Genomic DNA, 7,500 nt, shown 5'->3' with positions numbered 1-7,500 from the left:
TTACTGAGAAATATGAAAATCAATTGTAGAAAAATAACAGGCGATGAAGACCTAATAGAGGACAATTTTTTTTTATAGAAGATCAATTGAAATACATAAAGATAAAATGTAATAAGATAAAGAAGGAAGAAATAATATAAAACAAAATAGAATAGAATAAAGTATGATAAATAAAGTATGATTAGTCAAAATAGAAAATAGAAGATAAAAAAAATCACATAATATAAACGATAAGATGAAAATTTAATAAAATTAGATCAAAAAGCTGGAATTAACTAAACTGAAACGAACTAGATAAGTTAATAAGTAAATAGACGAATAAATAAAAAAAAATAATAAAAAACAGGCGATAAAGACCTAATAGAAGACAAAAAAATTATAGATCAATTGAAATACATAAAGATAAAATGTAATAAGATAAAGAAGGAAGAAATAATATAAGACAGAATAGAATAGAATAAAATATGATAGATAAAGTATGATTAGTCAAATTAAAAGATAAAAGATAAAAAATCAAATAATATAAACGATAAGATGAAACTTGAATAAACTTGAATAAAAAAAATGAAATTAACTAAACTGAAATGAATTGCACAGGTTGATAAGTAAATAGATGAATAAATATAGAAAAATAATAAAAACAGGCGATAAAGACCTAATATAACACAAAAAATTTATAGAAGATCAATTGAAATACATAAATATAAAATGTAATAAGATTAAAGAAGGATGAAATAATATAAAACAGAATAGAATAGAATAAAGTATGATAAATAATGTGTGATTAGTTAAAAAAAATAAAGAAAAAATCACATAATATAAACGATAAGATGAAACTTTAATAAAATTAGATAAAAAAGATGGAATTAACTAAACTGAAATGAAATAGACAAGTTGATAAGTAAATAGACGAATAAATAAAGAAAAAATTATAAAAAACAGGCGATAAAGATCTAATAGAAGACAAAAAAATTATATAAGATCAACTGAAATACATAAAGACAGAATGTAATAAGATAAAGAAGGATGAGATAATATAAAATAGAATAGAATAGAATAGAATAGAATAAAGTATGATAAATAAAGTATGATTAGTCAAAATAAAAAATAAAAGATAAAAAAAATCACATAATATAAACGATAAGATGAAACTTTAATAAAATTAGACAAAAAAGATGGAATTAGCTAAACTGAAATGAACTAGAAAAGTTAATAAGTAAATAGACGAATAAATAAAGAAAAAATGATATAAAAGGAAAAGAAGATAGAATCACATATAAGTCAAGAAGCTCCGTGGCAATGCAGCTGGTTGCTGATTCTATGAAACAAAAAATGAATTGGACGAAGGGTAAAAAAGGGGGGGTGGGGAGACGGCTATGGAAGGTGACAGGATGGTAAGGAGGGTAAGGAGGGAAGGGTGGAGGGAGACAGGAGGAAGGGGAAAGGAAAAAAGTGTAGATGAGCTTATGAAGGGATAAGAAGGGGAGAGATGGAAAAGAGAAATAAAAAAAGGAGAAAACAGGATAGCGGATGAAATCAGAAAAATTATCTAGAAATAAAAAGAACAAAAGAGAGAGAGAGAGAGAGAGAGAGAGAGAGAGAGAGAGAGAGAGAGAGAGAGAGAGAGAGAGAGAGAGAGAGAGAGAGAGAGAGAGAGAGAGAGAGAGAGAGAGAGAGAGAGAGAGAGAGAGAGAGAGAAAGAGAGAGAGAGAGAGAGAGATAGAGAGAGAGAGAGAGAGAGAGAGAGAGAGAGAGAGAGAGAGAGAGAGAGAGAGAGAGAGAGAGAGAGAGAGAGAGAGAGAGAGAGAGAGAGAGAGAGAGAGAGAGAGAGAGAGAGAGAGAGAGAGAGAGAGAGAGAGAGAGAGAGAGAGATGAGGATAGCGGAAGACATGAGAAATAATATATATATAAAAAAAAAAAATCTGCGCAACATTGGTAAGAACCTCCACGACGAGGAGAGCTGCAAAGGGGGAATTCACGAAATTGCGACTCTGCAGAACTCGAGATATTTATTAGATAAATAAACAAATAATAAACACAAGTACAAATAGAGAAACAAATAAATAAGCAAATATAATGAACAAATAAATGAGTAGATAAATAAGTAAATGAATAAATGAACGAATGAATAAATGAATGAATATATAAATAAATAAACAAATAAATGCATGAATAAATATAAATATACAAGTAAATAAGAAACAAATCCAGTTAATCAAAAGAAAAATTAAGAAAGAGAGAGAATGTTGGCGTCTTATTGATTTTTATTCTAATAATCGTCAATATATATTTTTTTTTGTGAAAAATCAAATTGATAAAGTAATTTACCTGATAAGAAGCTTATCCTATTACAGATAATACTTATTTCTGCTTGCTGATGCCAATGTTTCCACGTATTATGTCTATCGTCCTGTTTTATGTCTTTGTGTCATGTCTGATTTGGTGTCTCATGTCTAAGCTTTCATGTCTTAGGCTCTCGTTTTCATGACTTGTATCTGTGTGCTTATATCTTATGTTTATTCATTCATGTCTTATGGCTGTGCCCTATTTTCTTATGTCTATATCTTCATAACTGATTTCAATGTCTTCGGGTGTTATGTTTTTGGTGTTTTACCATTTTGTCTTGTCTTATGTCTATGTTTTTTGCATTTTTATATGTCTTAATGTCTTAGGGTTATGTCTTTATACCTTAGGTCTTTGGGTTGTGTCTTATGAAGATGTGTTTTTACCTATGTCTATGTCTGCGTATCGTATTTATGTCTATGTGTCCTACAAGCATACCTTTATCTTTACTTCTTACATATTATGTTTAAAGACTATTTCTTTATGTCTTTTTTTCATTTTCATGTTTCATGTCTATGTCTTCTCGTAATATGTCTTAGGTGAATCAGGACGTCTCTCTCTTCCACCGTCTCCACCTCCACCACCATCTCCTGCTCCACCTCCACTGCCTTCTTCCGGGCAATAATCTCAAGAGACATTTTCTCGCCGGTTTATTTATGGAATCATCAAAACCGTCTTAATCTGGGACAGTATCACGTGACCCATCCTCCTCCTCCACCTCCTCTTCTTCCTCTTCCTCCTCCTTCTCCTCCTACTCTTCCTCCTCTTCCTCCTTCTGCTCCTTCTCCAACTCTTCTTCCGACCCTTCCCACACTGACTCCGACGCCGCCGATTCTTCATCCGTCTTTTCCTATTCCTCCTCCTTCTCCTTCTCCTCCTCCTCCTTCTCCTTCTCCTCCTTCTCCTCCTCTTACTCTTCCTCTTCCTCCTTCTCCTCCTTCCCTGACTCTTTTTTCCGTCTCTTCTTTCACCAACTCTGACTCTGCCGACTCTTCCTCCGCCGTTTCCTCCTGCTCCTTCTGCTCCTCCTCCTCCTCTTCCTCCGTCTTTTCCTCCTGCACCTTCTTCTCCTCCTCTTCCTCCGTCTTTTCCTCCTGCCCCTTTACTCTCCTTCTCATACCAAATTATTTTCCTTGTTTTCCTTTTCATCTTTCCCCTCCTCCTCACATTAAATTCTTCTCCTTCTTTTCCTCCTCTTCCTCCCTCTCCTCCTCATAACTAATTCTTTCCCTTCTTCAATATCTTCCTCCTCCTCCTCCTCCTCCTCCTCCTCCTTCTCCTCCTCATAGCTTATTCTTTATATTTTTCCATTTTTTCTTCCTCCTCCTCCTTCTCCTTCTCCCTCCTCCCCTCCTCCTCCTTCTCCCTCCTCCCCTCCTCCTCCTTCTCCTCCTCATAGTTAATTCTTTCCCTTCTCCCATCTCCTCCCCTTCCTCCTCCTCCTCTTCATAGCTAATTCTTTCTCTTCTTCTGTCTCCTCCCCATCTTTCTCCTCCTCCTCCTCCTCCTCCTCCTCCTCCCTCTCCTCCCCCTTGGTCTTTGTCATCTCTTGAGTCCTCTTCTTTATTCCTGTCGGTCACAGGAGCTACTCCAAGTCAGGGTCTTTAACTTCACATGGCTCTGGTGGAAGAGGGGGAGAAGGAAGAGGAAGAGGAGAAGGAGGAAGAGGAGGAAGAGGAGGAGTGGACGGAGATGGAGAAGGGGAAGTGGAAATATGATGGAGAAGGAGGAGAAGGAGGGGAAAGAAGAGGAGGGGAAGGGAAAGTGGAATGAGGAGCTAAGGAGATGGAGGAGGAAAGTGATAAATGGAAATGAATTAGGATAGAGGAAGAAAGACGTCAAGAGAAAGAGAGAGAAAGACAGAGAGAGAGAGAGAGAGAGAGAGAGAGAGAGAGAGAGAGAGAGAGAGAGAGAGAGAGAGAGAGAGAGAGAGAGAGAGAGAGAGAGAGAGAGAGAGAGAGAGAGAGAGAGAGAGAGAGAGAGAGAGAGAGAGAGAGTAAACAAACTTAAGACCAAAGAAGAGAAAGAAGTATGTTAAAAGAGTGGAGGGAAGTGGGAAAATATTGGATTGAAATATATGAGGAGCACACACAGTTCACAATAGTTTTGGAAAGATTTTGTGATGAGAATAATCGAGCTTCTGCAGGAGACCATCTGGAAGATGACAGGGCCAGATGTAGGGACGAAGAATGATTATGACGATTGTGATGGTGATGATGATAATGACAATGACAATGACAATGACAATGATAATGACAATTACAATGACAATGACAGTGAGAATGACAATGAGAATGATAATAACAATAAGTGACGATGACGATGACGATGACGATGACGATGACGATGAAAATGACGACGATGATGACGATGACGATGACGATAACGATGACGATGAAGATGAAGATGACGACGATGAAAATGACGATGACGATGACGATGACGATGACGATGACGATGACGATGACGATGACGATGACGATGACGATGACGATGACGATGACGATGACGATGACGATGGCGATGGCGACGGCGACGAGGACGAGGACGAGGACGACGACGAGGACGACGACGAGGACGATGACGAGGACGAGAACGAGGACGATGACGACGACGACGACGCCGATGACGATGACGATGACGATGACGATGACGATGACGATGACGATGACGATGACGATGACGATGACGATGACGATGACGATGACGATGACGATGACGATGACGATGACGATGACGACGACGATGATGATGACGACAACAATGACGACGACGATGACGATGACGATGACGATGACGATAACGATGACGATGATGACGGTGACGACAATGATGACGACGAGGACGAGGACGACGACAATGACGATGACGATGACGATGACGACGATGACGATGACGAGGACGACGAGGACGACGACCGCGACGAGGACGACGACGATGACGATGACGATGACGATGACGATGACGATGATGATGATGATGATGATGATGATGATGATGATGATGATGATGATGATGAGGATGATGAGGAGGAGGAGGAGGAGGAGGAGGAGGAGGAGGAGGAGGAAGAGGAGGAGGAGGAGGAACTCCGGTGCTTATTAGCCAGAATTCTTCTCCTTTTCCATCTCTTCTTCCTCCTCCCCCCTTCTTCCTTCTCCTTTTCCTTTTCTTCTTCCTCCTTCTTCTTCTCTTCCTTATCCTACTGTACCTCATTCCCCCTCCTCCTCCTCATCTCCCTCTTTCTCTTCCTCATCCCTTTCTTTCTTATCCTCTTTGTTTTTATCACTCTACTTCTCATTTTCTTACCTCTTCTCTTTCTTCTCTTTTTCTTTTTCCTCCCCTTTTCTTTTTTTTTTTTTTTTTTTGCATTACTCTTCTTCCTTCCCCTAATCCCAACGCTATATATCATCATTACTATTGGTATTAAATGATGAAGTAGTAATAGTTGCAGTGGTAGTGGTAGAAGAAGTAATGTTTGCAGTAGTAGCAATTGTAGCTATATTAGTAGTAACTGATTTTCCACCAAGAAAAGTGAGGGCTAGGCATCTCAAACCCGCTTAACCTTGCCATCATAGAACATCACAACTCTCTGAAACTCACGTCCTTCTTGACAAACAACATCGTGTCACAAGATCAACAGAAGAGACCAACGTGAATGGAATCAGAAAAATTAAAAGAAACATATCAAAGGGCAAGAAATTGAGAAAATGGAAGACCTTCTCATCTTATTGGATCAGCTATCGAATCATATGAAAAGAAAGATAGTAATGACACAGGAAGAAGGGGCGTCCAATTGGCTGACCCCAGTACCAATCAGGGCAAAGGAATTCAACCTAAACATAAGAGAATTCATGGATGCCATTACCTTGAGGTATGGATGGGCTACCTAACAGATGTTTCTGGGTTACACAGTTTGATCCAAACCATGCGATGATATGTAAGCAGGGTGGATTCATCTGAATAAGATATGATGAGATAAGGGATCTTACTGCCCAAATGCTTCGGGAGGTATGCAAGGATGTGACCATCGAACCAACATTACTCTACCTAAGAGGGGAGAATTTCAAGTACCGCTCCTCCAATACATCAGATGAAGATCGAGTTAACGTAAGAGGTTTCTGGACACGGTGACAATTGGCCCTTTTTGACATACGAATATTTGATCCAATGACCCCCTATTACAATAACCTAACATTTGAGGCGTCCCACTCCAGAATGAAAATGAGAAAAGCAGTATCTACGAGGAGTGTATACTGAATGTGGACCAGGGCTCATTCACTCTAATAACCTTCACGACTTCAGGCGGGATGGGCCCAAAGGCAGAGGCATTCTACGCTACTCTGGCAAAGATGATAAAAAAAAAAAAAAACGAAGAATAGTATTGTGGCATGGATGTAATGCAGAGTCCCATTCCTAATAATAAGATCAGTTCTCCTGCATCTGAAAGGTACCAGTCCTCACTCCCTAAATCAGCACGCAAACAGAACCTCGATTTTGAGCAGACTGTAGTAGAAAATAGGGAAAATAAACTTTAAGACTAGGAGTAATTAAATGTAGATTAGATAAAGTAGCGGGACCAATGAACTGTGTCTATAGAAGACAGATCCTGACTGCTTTCATTACACAGTTCCACAAGGAAAAAAATAGTAGTAGTAGTAGTAGTAGTAGTAGTAGTAGTAGTAGTAGTAGTAGTAGTAGTAGTAGTAGTAGTAGTAGTAGTAGTAGTAGTAGTAGTAGTAGTAGTAGTAGTAGTAGTAGTAGTAGTAGTAGTAGTAGTAGTAGTAGTAGTAGTAGTAGTAGTAGTAGTAGTAGTAGTAGTAGAAAAAGTTATTGAAGTAGTAGCAATAATAGTGGTAACAATAGCACTAGTTATAATGGCAGTAATAGTAGTAATTGTAGTAAAAGTAATAGAAGTAGTAGTAATAGTAGTGGTAGGAGTAGTACTAGTAGTAATGGTAGTAAAAGTAGTGGTCCCAAAATCAGGACATATACAGAATATTTAGGATGAGTGGATTGTAGTAGGAAGTCGCATCAATGATAAATCATATTAAATGTAATCTAATAAAAAATTAAAGGGTTGTCAACTGCAGCTATTCACTGGCGGAAGCGGGGCCAATGAACTGTGCTGTGGAAGACAGATCCTGCCTGATTGCACCA

The sequence above is a fragment of the Oratosquilla oratoria genome, chromosome 5 (genome assembly GCF_046742065.1).
Source record: "Oratosquilla oratoria isolate Oo_2021 chromosome 5, ASM4674206v1, whole genome shotgun sequence".
Lineage (NCBI taxonomy): Eukaryota > Metazoa > Arthropoda > Malacostraca > Stomatopoda > Squillidae > Oratosquilla > Oratosquilla oratoria.
The sequence above is the reverse complement of the archived record's forward strand: the minus strand, read 5'-3'. Positions refer to the sequence as shown.